Below are 14,488 nucleotides of genomic sequence, written 5' to 3'. Positions count from 1 at the left end.
ATGATATCCCCACTTCTAAATGAAAGTCATAGCCAAAATTCTATGAATTTTGTATAATTTATTCATTTTCGTCAAAATAAAATATATAATAATACACTACACTACATAATACACTACAATACTAGTTGAAAAATAAATATCTTATTAAACATATCAACCAAAGATTATCTGAAATAACAAGATGTCTATATGCTTCCCCTTTTTTTCCAATAGGCTCATGAGTTTAGGTCCATACATGTATGAGAGAGTTGGAAAAATGGGTATGATGTTACGAATTTAAACAAGTATATACAGCACTAAGTTCGGCCGGGCCGAATCTTAAATACCCACCACCATGTACCAAATATTAGGGTTTCCTTTGAAATTTCAGGAGGGCTTGAGGACTTGAGGACACTTCCCGAAGATAAATTTAGAGATTTCACCTATGAGGACTATATCAGATTCTGGATTTATAAGGACCGTTTTTCTTGAGTTTTAGAGGAATCATTAACATCTCTTGTAAGTGTGCAAGAAAATTATAAAATAACGTCTTGATTTGAAATCTTAAATCTGTAGAAGTAAAATTTGGAAATTTTACATTGATTTTCAAGCAGTTTTCATGATCAGTGCGCCTTCTACACCCTAAAGAAGTGAAGTCGGTCTATATGGAGGCATTACCAAATGGACCGATAAAAACTTAATCCGATACACGTTTTTGTGAGCCTAAAATACCAGAATATTTACAAATTCGGGCAAATCAGATAAAAACTACGGTTTCTAGAAACCCAAGGAGTTAAATCGGGAGATCGTTCTTAGGGGGGCTATACTAAAATATGGACCGATACTCACCGTTTTCGGCACACCTCTTTATGACCCGAAAATACCTCTAGATTTACAATTTCAGGCAAATAGGATAAAAACTTCGGATTCTAGAAGCACAAGAAGAAATCGGTCTATATGGGGGCTATACCCAAATATGGACCGATACTCACCATTTTCGGCACACCTCTTTATGGTCCTAAAATACCTCTAGATTTCCAATATCAGACAAATTGGATAAAAACTACGGTTTCTATGGACCGATACTCACAATTTTTGGCACACGTATTTGTGGTCCTACAATACCTCTAGATTTCCAATTTCAGGTAAATTGAATAAAAACTGCGGTTTCTATAAGCCCAAGAAGTAAAATCGGGAGATCTGTCTATATGGGGGCTATACCAAAGTATGGACCGATACTCACAATTTTTGGCACACGTATTTGTGGTCCTACAATACCTCTAGATTTCCAATTTCAGGTAAATTGAATAAAAACTGCGGTTTCTATAAGCCCAAGAATAGAATCGGTCTATATGGGGGCTATACCAAAACATGGACCGATACTCACCGTTTTTGGCACACCTCTTTATGGTCATAAAATACCTTTAGATTTCAAATTTCAGGCAAATTGGATAAAAACTACGATTTCTATAAGCCCAAGACTCCAAATCGGGAGGTCGGTTTATATGGGGACTATATCAAAACCTGGACCGATATAGCCCATCTTCGAACTTGACCTGCCTGCAGACAAAAGACGAGAATGTGCAAAATTTCAGCACGATTGCTTCATTATTGAAGACTGTAGCGTGATTACGACAGACAGACAGACGGACATCGTTATATCGTCTTAGAATTTCTCCCTGATCAAGAATATATATACTTTATATAGTCGGAAATCGATATTTCGATGTGTTACAAACGGAATGACAAACTTATTATACCCCCGTCACCATTCTATGGGTATAAAAAGAAAAGAAAATGAAGAATTTTCAATTTGGTTAATAGGCCTGTTTCTGCACTCTTTTCATTCAACATTTATGCCAAAAGAAATTCCTTCAAGTAAATTGTGTTTATTTTTATTTTGTTGTGTCTTTATTGGTACTGTATCTTTACAAATTGCATTGCCATACAAGACATAATGACTAATAGGTTTATTTATAATTATATGATGATAAAATTGGCAATGTTAACGGCTAAACTCGAACTTAATACCCACCTTAAAGGTGAGTACTATGTTCGGGTTTTTCACCAAAACACTAAACTAAAAGTACAAAAATATGTATGAAGACGATTATATTTTGATCAAGTCTTACCAAATAATGGAAGGAAAAGATCCAAAGAATTGATTGCAAATAATTTTATATTTCTATATTAATTAATTAAAAAAAGTAACCGTGAAAACAAGCTGGTTTTCAGCTTGAAAACTGAACATAGTACTCAGCTTAAGATGTAAATCATTAAGAGATGTCTATTATGTTCCCTGGTGTTCTTTCTGCGTTAAGTTTTCTACAGTTTTTCTAAGAAAATAGGAATTTTTACTTTACAGTTTTAATTTTGGAAACACGCACGTAGTAGCGGCCAATTCAAAATGTTTCCCTCTTTTAACTTCTTTATTTGTCAATTGTTTTTTTTTTATCTCTTTTTGTTCGTGTTTTTGTCTAAACGAAAAATTTAAGAGTCACAAATTATTACACATTATTGATCCCCCGAACACAGCTATTTACACATATGATTGCTACGAATACAATTTTAAAGAGGAAGTGGAGTAAATGTTGCAAAGAAACCTTCCAACAAGCAAAATAGATAACGAACGTGTGTGAACCTAAAGTCGTGCTCTTTTATCTATTCTAGAACAAGAGGCAATTTGGACATCTTGTTATAATTACAAAGTCTTTGATATCAACAATAAGAACAAAACAACAAACAACAAAACTTTAAATATCTTAAACATTATTTTTAAGCACTTTTGCATAGATAATTCGATTTCCTTCTTGTTTGTGTCATAAAACTGCATTGAAACTAATTAATATGACGGCAATTTGAAATTAGGAACGTGCTGGATCGCGTGTTAGAATAGATTTTCCGCAGAAGGAATTCACATAATATCCATTTTAAGCTGATAATAGGATGTAAATTAAACTGATGATGTGACGCACATTTTCATCCAGAAGTTAATGATATGGAATAATATCAAGTTTTTAACAATTGTAATTGGTTGCACTTTGAAATCTTTCTTTCGATAAGCCACTAATTTTTCATTGGTCAGCTTCTTAATGTTTGCATCCAAATGAATGTAGCATCCAAAGATTTTAGTTTTCTGCAAAGAGATTTAAATTTAGTGACTTCTCTAAAGTGTTGATTTAATTTTTCATATTGACGTACCAATTATTATAAACTATTTGAAGCAGTTCCAGTTAATTTTCCACCATTTTTCATCGGTCAGCTTTTTAATGTTTTCAAGAACGCAGAATCCATAATTTTAGTTTTCTGCAAAGAGATATACATTTTGTGACTTCCTTAAAGTTTTATTTCATTTATTATTTTCACTTATCTATTTTTATAAACTGTATGGTTATTTGTCTAAAATTTTCCATTTTTTTTATTTCTTGCAATTGACCACGAACTTCGTTGCACAAATAAGTATTGAAAACCACATGGTTTTTTCGTTGCATTTGAGGGTAGTGTTTTGTCAAAGTTTTTTCATATTATCTTCAACACCTTTTCAAAGATTTCGTCAACATTTTGGCAAATTGGAAGTAATTCGCAAACAATTTGAAGATGTATTGAAGATGAGCTATTTCAAGTCAAGTTGAATTTATGTTGAAAATTATATTTACCCTCAAACTGAAAAGTTGTTGCATTTGAAAAACGCTCATCCTGTGTTTATTGGGAAGTGACAGAAATTTCGTGAATGAACGCTAATATTTTTATACCCTGCGCCACACTGCGAAACAGGGTATTATAATATTATATATATTATATGTTTGCACCCAGAAAAAAGTGCCTTCGAAACTAAAGGAAAAAATGTTCATCAATTTAGTTTAGCCATTTTATTTCCATTAGGTTAAATTTCCAGTTTCTCAATGTCTTGTTATTATTTATCGTGCCGATAAAACAGCTGATCCCACACATAAATTTTACTAACCGGAGGTCTATCCACCGGTTAAAATTCAATGTTCGTGATAGTGTATAAAGAAAGAAAACAGCAACAGAATAACAACCCCTTCATTCGTCTTCATTGTGGAATCTTCAATTATCAGGTAATGCGCTTTACAGACTATCAGTTATTCCGGACGGAATGTCGGTGTTTGTAAAGAATCTTACAGTGTGTCGGATCGATACGACTTCCCTGCCAACATTTTTTTGGGGGCTCTTCTGAGAATCCCCACTACGTCGAAAACAATCATATACGACATCAAAAACTCGTCGGAAAAGTGCCGTCACTATTGAGAAGTTGTACCACGCCAAGTTACTATGAAAAAGTTTCTCATCAGTGCAATTATTAGGTGCCTATTTAGATCAATTTCGAAGGACGCCAATAAGAACCCCTGCAAACTATCAGAAAAAGGTAATTGTAGAAGAATCATTGTGGTCAAGTAAAACACGATTGTGTAGATGTTTATTGATTTGATTAAACATTTATAATTTCTTATAAATATAACATTTTTCGGTTTATCTCATCACATTTAACATAATTTTTTGCATTAATAAAAGAATGATGTTGAGTTTTAAGTAGCAAGTTACATATTGCAGCGTCTGTCAGCCAGTTTGTTTATTTTCGATGGAGACAGCGTGCCTGGAAAAATATTTGAAAAACGATCACTTTATTCTTACGAGTCTGTGGTAGCGATGGGTGTAGTCCGATTTACACAGAGAGTAGAATTAACATACTAAGTATGCATGCCAAATTTGGTTGAAATCGGTTCAGATTTCGATATAGCTTCCATACATATGTTGTTCCGATTTGGGCAAAAATGGCCAAAAAATACTCACATTTTCCTTATAAAATCGCCACTGCACGCACAGAAAAAACATGTTTGGACATGGTTGCCGCATCCATTTAATGCTTATCTAGAGTATGTAATTGTCGCGAAAATCATGTATTTTGTATTTGCAAAAATAATTTTCGAGCGGAGAAAAATGTATGCTGGCAATAAGCATTTAAATGGTTCTCAAATGCCGCAAACATGTTCTATTATTTAAATGATAGAATTTGAGACCATTAAATGGTCGCGAAAATCATGTACCTTTTTTTCAATTTTTTTACTTTCTTGCAGGGAAAAAAGTATTTTTATAGGCTACGTATCAGGGCTGTGGAGCCGGAGTCGGAGTCGGAGTCTGAAGATTTTGCTGGAGTCGGAGTCGTAAAAATTTTGCTCGACTCCGACTACGGCTAAATGAAAATCAACTAGCAGATGTGCTGGATCGATGCATTTTAATGCCCATATTTATCATTTTATTTCAAATATTTCGAACAATCGAAATTATTTTTTTTAATTTTATATTAAGGCCATATACATATGTGGAATATTGATAGAAAATTTTTTTCAAAGTTGTTTTTTATAGAAAATTTTGTCAAAATGTTATTTCTATAAAATTGTTAAAATTGTGTTACGTCCCATAACGTTAGTTTTAAATTTTAAGTACATAGATTTTGTATAAGTATATACAATTTTGCCTAAATCGATTCAGATTCAAATTCATGCATATGGCAATATAAACCTTTATATAGGTCGCAACAAATTTGAAGGATTGGAGATAGTATCAATAATTTTGGTCCACAAATACATATACTGTTGGTATCTTCTCATATTATGATGGGTATTTATGTTATATCATTATTTTATTTATTAAAGATTGCCCTAAATTTGAAATATAGAGTTCAATTGGCATCTAATGTGAAATTAAGACCTTTTTTGCACACATAAATAAATACTAAATACTTTATATCGATATATCGGAGTCGGAGTCGAGCTGATGAAAAATGCTGGAGTCGGAGTCGAGCAAAATTGGCTCGACTCCACAGCCCTGCTACGTATAGACATGTCTAGAACCATTACATGGCCTTAAAGACCATGTACATGGTTTTCGTGACCATTTAATTTTTTTAATTTTGTTGCAGCGAAAAGAATTTTATAAAAACATTGAGCAGGTACACACGATTTTCATTTTGCACTTCATTCGTGTGTTGATTGTTTCATGGAATGGACGGAGAATACGAATTATTGTGTTTTGTGTTAATTTATTTATTCAGAAGTGGCACGTGGTTTTATGTGAACACAAAAAGGGAAGTGTAATTGAAAAAAATTACCTGTTTTTTGTTCTGCATTTTGTTATATGGTATAATTTATTTTTATTTGTAGTTACATGATATCGGCGTTTGTACATTTTTTTGCTTTTTAAAAATTGCTATTTATTTATCCATATCTTACATTACAAAAATAGCTTAAAAGTAACAATCAGAATATTTTACCCAGCTAAATTATCAGGGTCTACCAATTTATGTTTAAGGAGTAGTAACTGAGTCACACTCAATCTTGTAGAAAAAAATGAAAATTAAACAATTAATACAGTTCACCACAAAAAATTAGGACCGTTTTTACAAAAGGCAATTCTCTCAAATTAGTGAGAATAAAGAAAAACATAAAACTTAATATTTACAATATATACGTTATTTACAAATACACTACAGATGTAGGATTTTCTACTGTTCAATGTTATAAACGTGTCTATTGAGATCGAGAGAGATCCGCTTCTTCTATGGTAGTAGTCAAGATTATCGTTAACAAACAGCAGTCCAGCTGCCTCAAGGAAAGCTAAGCCAGCAGGTCTCAAATGCTTTGAAACCATGCCAAATTCAATGTCATACGCATGGCAGAATAGGTTCCTTATTATACGGTTACCGAGGTCTCTACTCTTTTTCAGCTCCCTAAGGGCGGTCTAGTCATGAAAACATCGATCCTGGAAAAGTCAATCGTGTCATAAATCAACCTAAAGGAGGGTCTCCTAATCGATCCATCTCGTAGACGCCTACAACGAATGCCCAAACAACCCCAGACCACGAGCAGAAATCGTATGACACTATGGGCCTAATAACCTGTGTGTAAACCATCAGCTTGATCCACCTATCAAGTCCACCCCTCATCCGCAAGATCCCACTATAGCCAAAAAAGCTCCCTTCGCCTTCCTCAATATCCCGTCCACATGTCGCCCAAAGTCAAGTTTAGAGTCGTACACAACACCCAAGTACTTAATAGAGTCCCGGACCTGGATCACCTCATCCCCTATCCACAATTCGGATATACTATACCCGGCCTCCCTGTGAAGACAATGGCAGTACACTTGGACACATTAAGACCCAATCCCCATCTCCCAAAGTACTGTCGAAGAACCTACAGATATTGATTCAATTTCCTACACTCAGTCGCAGCCCTTGGGCCCGAGAACGCAATCAGCACATCGTCAGCATAAGTCAACAGCAAGCCCCCATCGGTAGGGCTAGGGATGTCACTGACAAAGATATTGTACAGCATCGGTCCTAAAAGTGAACCTTGCGGAACACCTCTCAAAACCGGATATTGTCCAGATATCTTGTCTCCAACCCTGATCCTATATATCCTTTCCTTCAAGAAGGCAGCCACCATCCTACATGTCTGACGATCAAAACCAAAGGACTGCAACTTGTACAGTAAGCCCGCGTGCCAAACCGAATCGAATGCCTTTGCGAAATCCAATCCCACAGCTATGGACCCATATTTCCTCTCAAGGCCTCCAATGACAAAGTCAGTAAAGGCCATGAGAGCATGCTGGGTACCAAGATCAGGTGGGATCCGAATTGGCAATCTCTTAGGATGCCCACCTCATCAACCCTAGAATGAATCCTGACCAAAATAAAAAACTCATATAATCTACCAAGAGACGGGAGAAGGGAAATTGGCCTATAACCCCCACATGCACTACGGTCAGAGCCCGGCTTCGGAACAGGGACCACGATGGCCTCCTTCCAAGCCCTGGGGAAATATCCGATATTCAGGCAATGATTAAAAAGAACAGCGAGATTAGAGTTAATCACCCCGTCGGCCTTCTTCAACACAAAGTCGGGAATCTCGTCCACACCACAGGACTTTTTAGGAGACCTTCGGGTCAAAGCCTCCCTCACATCCAAGGCATCAACAAAGCCACATTCACACCACCTGTCCATCAAACCCTCACCATCAGCCCTGATTAAACGCGAGAACTCCACTATCGGCGACTCATCACAAACATCAGAAATGGCACCATTCACAATTTCCCTAAAAGAATCATCCACCCCATCAGACACCTGTATCCCCTCAAGAAACCTAGCATAAACCTCAGCCCTTCGTTCGTCTGCCACAGCCGGAACCCCATCCTGATCTAACAAATCCCCAACAGGTTCCCTTCTCCCTAAACCAGCAGCCTCTTTCACCTTCCTATATGTCCCGGCATTCACCCTGATCCCCCGCAATCTGTCCCTGATCCGATCCCCCTCATGAACACGAATCGCCCCCTCAATAATTCTGTCCAGATTCCTAATATCCGCCCTCAAAATCCTATGTCTCTCGGGATCGCCTGACCTGTGCAAAATCCTACGCAAACGCCTGCGCTCACGGATAAATCGAATAATGCGTGCCGGAAGGGCACCCAGAGCCATCCCCCTAGAAGTCCGTCGAGGTGTCGAAACCCCCACACAATCCCGAATCACCTCACAAAGTCCGTCAATATAATCATCCACCTCAGTCAGGGGAATGTTTCTGTCCACAGGTAGACTAAAGTCCGACAAGCAACCCATCAGGCGATCTCTGAAAACGCGCGTATCCATCCTATTATAGTCCAGAAAACTCGGTAACTCCCTAAGCTGCATTTGTCCAACGTCAGTCACAAACTGTAATGCCCTATGGTCCGATTCAAAATCATGTGTCCTCAAGCGTCCATTCATCGTGGGAGCTAGTCCAGGGGTCCAGAGGAACATATCAATAAACGATCCCCCCATATTACCCGGCCTCGTCGGTGCATCCGCCGGCCCCGTATCCAATTCCGGAGTATCATCAAGAAATCTCGCCAGGTGCTGTCCTCTGGTGTCCATCGTAACATCCCCCCATCTTGGGTGTCTAGCGTTCAAGTCACAACCAATTACCATATCGTCAACGGAGCACAAGGCCACAAGACCATCCAAATCCGAAGACCTAAAAGAAGCGTTAGGAGGAAAATACATCGCAACCCCCAAAAAAGACGACCCATCACCCCTCCAAATCCTACAGGCACAGCTCTCTATCAAACCCGTCTCAATAAAAACCCTCTCTGACCTAATGTTTTCTCTCACAAACACAACCGTCCCACCGCCTCTACCAGTCCGTCTATCCTGTCTGTACATTTTATACCCACCGAGAGAGAAAACATTCACACGCGATAATTTGTGCTCCGCCATTAACAACACATCCGGATTAGTATCCCTTACAAAAATCCCAAAAAAGTGTCGCTTATTCAATGAAACTAGCGAATTCACATTAATAAATATAACATTCAACATTAAAATCCCTGAATGTGCATAAGCAGACTTAATATCGCACTAGGACCATTACCCTCACTCTCTAGTCGTCTAAACTCTGAGCCAAACTCCCTGATATCAGCCATAACAGACATTATATCCTTGCCAAAGTACTCCAAGCAAGAATCGGCAATGGTTTTCCCAAGACGTCTGACCTCTTCGTTAGCCACCGTGGCGTTACTATAAGGCACAAAAGTGCCTCGCCCCATCTGTAACCCATCATTCAAACGTCGATTTTGGTACTTCGGAGCCGGTCCGAATATGACACACCAGCCGCAACATGGGACAATCTGTTAGAACGCGCCATAGCCCTGTCTCTGGACTTGCTTCTTTTCAGCCAGCCTTGTCAGCAACGCAATTCTCTTGGGGAATTTGCGTGAGCTTGCAACATGTCCAAACAAATTACAATTCGCACATCGGATAGCACGCTCGTCCGCCGCCAAATCACTCACAAACCCTTTCGGTGGCAAAGTACACTTACCTGGGCCGTGTGACCCAGCACACTTAAAACGTCTATACGCCATCGTACAATTGGACGAAACGTGGGAAAACCTTTGACAATTGAAGAATTGTGTGATATCGCGATCCTTATTCTTACGAAATTCTACCATAAAACTCAGCATCAAGTCAATCTTATAAATCTCCTCAATTTCTGTGTCCCTGCCTAGACGAACAACCCATATGTTATCCGAAATATTCGTGGCATCCAAAAATACCACCCTAAACTTCAAAGCGTTAAAGAAATCCTCAACTTCCTGTTTGGTAAATTCCTTCGACAACTCTACTATCAGGATCGAGTAGGGAGAATCTCCTTAGGCGTATGGGTGTGCATTTGATAACTCCGTTTTCTAAATGTATTCTTAGTTCTTTCAATATTTTCTAGACCTCGGACCCTAATTGATAAGATGGACTTACCTGTCATGCGTATGTTGAAGTCTTCGTTTTTTAGAAATCTCTGAAGCAAAGTTACGATCTCTCTACAAAGTTATAGCAGGAAGAAATCGTCCAGAATTCGGTCTCGGCTCTTTGTTGTTGTTCAATACTTCTTCAGTAGGTTTGGTCTTCGGGTTGTTGTCTTTTTGGTATAGCTCCCTTGGAACTATTAGCTTCCTTCTTAGAATTAGAAATAGGTTTCTCACTCGCACCAGCGTTCTTCTTGGATTTTGACGGCACAGTCTATGCTGTTGTTGTTATCCATAATCGCCATACTCGGGATTTCGGCTACCCGAGCAGCTGGTAATTCGGTAATTCCCCCAGTGATGGAATTTCTCAATTTTTCAATTTCATTATGACATGAGTGTTAATCTGCCATCAGCATAAGGTCCGAAGGTGGCCAGTGCAACGGCTTCCTCACATACACCGCTGTACTCGCTGATCTCCTTGTCCAGTCTCTTTGTTTTATTCAAATTGGCTACAATGGCTACAATGCGATTCTCAAAATCGCAAGGCATATAAAATCGATTTGGCTCAACTCGCTGCTTACGATGCAATTCTCACTTTTCCAAGTAAGAACAAAATTTCAACAATTTTTCGAAGATTACTATCGCCTCTCAAAAATGCAGGTAAGCAATCACAAAATGACACAATCTCAGAGATTAAATTCTCTGTTTCAAACTATCACCTTCGAGATTAAATTTTGCTTCAACTAGTGTCCAAAGAACAAAAGCCGTCGGCAAAACAGCAGTTAATAGTTCTTGCACTATACACTGAGTCGTCACATTTCCCGTGACCAGATTTTGACTTTTTCACTTCACTGAGAACACACGATCTCAGAGATTAAATTCTCTGTTTCAAACTATCACCTTCGAGATTAAATTTTGCTTCAACTAGTGTCCAAAGAACAAAAGCCGTCGGCAAAACAGCAGTTAATAGTTCTTGCACTATACACTGAGTCGTCACATTTCCCGTGACCAGATTTTGACTTTTTCACTTCACTGAGAACACACGATCTCAGAGATTAAATTCTCTTTTTCAAACTATCACCTTCGAGATTAAATTTTGCTTCAAACTAGTGTCCAAAGAACAAAAGCCGTCGGCAAAACAGCAGTTAATAGTTCTTGCACTATACACTGAGTCGTCACCTTTACCGCGACCAGATTTTGACTTTTTCACTTCACTGAGAACACACACTTTGATGAGCACGAAGTAAATATGGAATGATTACTTATTGTTGAAATTAAACCAAATAAAGTGTGTAAAAATATGTGATGTTTGCTTGCACAACGAAAAAAGTTGTTTAGTTTGTAACCATGTTCTTTTAACTGAAGGAAAACCATTTTTGACGAATACCATAACATTTTAGATCGTGACCATTGTCTTTTGATTCAAACAAAATTCTTTTTTATCAATATAATAACATTTTAGATGAGGAACATTTTATCTTTCTTAGAACCATATTCACTGAGCCAACATGGTTGCAGGTGAAAATGTTACATGGTCGCCGCAAAAATAGCTCCTATAATATTATTTTGCTCTTCGAATATGATTGTGGCAATCATGTTTCTTCTCTACGCGTGCTAAGTCGAAAACTTGTAAAAATGACTCAAATTTTCCTTTATTTCTACTTTTACAAAGTTGCCTCAAAATTGGTTCATATTTAAATGTTTTCTACTCTCTCTGTTCCTACTCACTCTGTCCAGATATGGTCAAATATACAGAATATATGTGTATGGGTGCATATAGCATGCAACACATGATTTATAAAGTGGTGCAGGGTATAATATAGTTGGCCCCGCCGACTTTAGACTTTCCTTATTTGTTTTTTATCAAATCTTATAAAATTACACAAGGGAACAGTGGTTCTGTGCATTAAGAACTGGATATGGTTTTTAAGGTTATTTGGGACGCTGAATCCAAATCTGCGCTTGGCTTTTTTCTATCAGCTAAATTTTTTTATACCCACCACCATAGAATGGTGATGGGGGTATAGTATAATAAGTTTGTCATTCCGTGTGTAACACAACGAAATATCGATTTCCGACTATATAAAGTATATATATAAGACGATATAAGCATGCCCGTCTGTCTGCCAGCCTGTTGTAATCACGCCTTCAATAATGGCGCTATCGTCCTGAGATTTTGCACAGATTCGTTTTTTGTTTGCAGGCAGGGCAAGTTCGAAGATGGGCTATATCGGTCCAAGTTTTGATATAGTCCCCATATAAACCGACTTACCCCCCCAATCGGTAAGTCGGTTTATATGGGCTTGGGCTTATAAAAACCTTAGTTTTTATCCAATTTGCCTGAAATTGAAAGTCTACCCATTCAGAAATTCCTGATGGTTATAAATATTGAGCGTTGTAGGTTAGGTTAGACTATTCATTCCATTGTGATACCACATTAACTAAAAGTACCTATTACATATGGGCACTTCTAGATTTATCCGCTGAACCTTCTCGATTATTTTTTTCTGTTGAACCAACCAGATTGTTCCAAAAACATTAGCAGACTGCTTGAGTTAACGTTTTCCAGACCCGGCAGTAATCTGAAGCTATATGCTCCTAAAAGTTGCTTGCGCTTTACACAAAATGCAGGACACTCACACAAGATTTGTTTAATTGATTCCTTTTCGTCCGCATCATGACAGCTTATACAATAGTGTAGGGTGACCTATTTTTTAAAATCTCTGTAACTTTTTTGTTTATGAATATAAGTGAATACTTCAAAAGCAAAAGTTTCATATATTGTTAAGATCTTTATAATGGTTATCAGAAATGGGTATCATAGGGGTATACGAAGCGAAATAAAAAAATTAAAAATCAAATTTGACGTCGGAGTCAAAAATGACCAATGCACGAAATATAGCCCCTGATCAATCACGAACAACGATATGCTGTCCTTTTCGATCGGACTTCAAATGACGACACAGCACAATAAATAGTATTTCGGGGGGTCGTAGGGTGCACGAAAAAAAGTTTTGGTGTTCTGAAATTGTCTTCGAATATGCTACAAAACTGGGGGGTGACCGCATTAACTTTTTTTCCCCTTTAGGCCGTGACCCTATCTAGTGTACACCACACCTCACTGTTGGGAATTAGAGTCTCAAACTTTTTGTCGAAAAGTGGTCTCGCCAAAGTGTAATCCACTACGTTAGGCACATATGGCATTATTTTGAGGACCGAACTGTGACCGTAACTTTTTTCCGACCACAGCGATAGCTCACGCAACCGTACAGGCGTTGTTGCAGCAGACTGTTTGGCAATAGATGCAGTATGACATTAAGGGAATTTTTTTCTGTCTTGCTGAATGCACCTGAGATACTCAAGCACGCCATACGCTGAACTTTGTCTAAACTTGTTGGCTGGTGAAGTGCCGGCCACCAGACTACAACACCATATAGCATTATAGGTCTAACCACTGCCGTGTATAGCCCGTGGACAATTTTTGATTTTAGTCCCCACTTTTTCCCTATTGCCTTTTTGCACAAGTATAAAGCTACCGTTGCTTTCCTCGCCCTTTCTTCAATATTAAGATTAAAGTTCAGCTTCCTGTCCAGAATAACGCCAACGTATTTTGCACACTCATCAAAGGGAATTTCAATACCCCCTAAGGAAATTGGCCTAACCGTGGGAGTTTTGCGATCCTTGCAGTACATGACTAGTTCTGTCTTTGCAGGATTTACCCCAAGACCATTATCTTTCGCCCATTTCTCAGTCATCCGGAGGGCTCTCTGTATAATATCTCTAACATTTGGCGGAAATATGGTCTTGGTGGTATGGACATCAAATTTGAAACTGATGTAGCTATGATCTGAGAAGCTATGTTCATTTAAAACCTGCCAATCAGATATCATTTCATTCAGTTCTTGCGAGTCCAAGGTGACGTCCAAAACCTCTTGCCTGTTTTTAGTGACAAAGGTTGGGGCATCTCCCTTATTGCAAACTAACAAATTAGTACGCAAACTAAACTCTCCGAGTGACTCTCCTCTTATATTAATGTCACCACTTCCCCATATACTATGATGTGCATTTGCATCGCATCTCATAATGAGTTTTGTCTTTGTTTTCAATGACTCCTCAACTAAGGTGTTAACGGCACATGGAGGCATCTCCCTATCATGTCCCATGTAGACCGAAGATACTCAATATTTGCATTTGGCTATTTCTAAACTGGCAACAACAGTGT

General features: G+C 38.1%; 1 long non-coding RNA gene across 1 annotated transcript in view; it reads right to left on the bottom strand.

The window, feature by feature from the left end:
* Positions 1 to 1,858: 1,858 nt before the first annotated feature.
* LOC142223126 (uncharacterized) overlaps positions 1,859 to 14,488 on the bottom strand; it is a 31,026-nt gene continuing 18,396 nt past the window's right edge. Inside the window, exons 2-3 of the long non-coding RNA XR_012718585.1 lie at positions 3,181 to 3,285; positions 1,859 to 3,115 (exon numbers count right to left, since the gene is read on the bottom strand). This is a non-coding gene — a long non-coding RNA (uncharacterized LOC142223126). The remainder of the gene's footprint in view (positions 3,116 to 3,180; positions 3,286 to 14,488) is intronic.

The sequence above is a fragment of the Haematobia irritans genome, chromosome 2 (genome assembly GCF_050003625.1).
Source record: "Haematobia irritans isolate KBUSLIRL chromosome 2, ASM5000362v1, whole genome shotgun sequence".
In the NCBI taxonomy this organism is placed as follows: domain Eukaryota; kingdom Metazoa; phylum Arthropoda; class Insecta; order Diptera; family Muscidae; genus Haematobia; species Haematobia irritans.
This window is presented reverse-complemented; position numbering and strand designations above follow the sequence as displayed.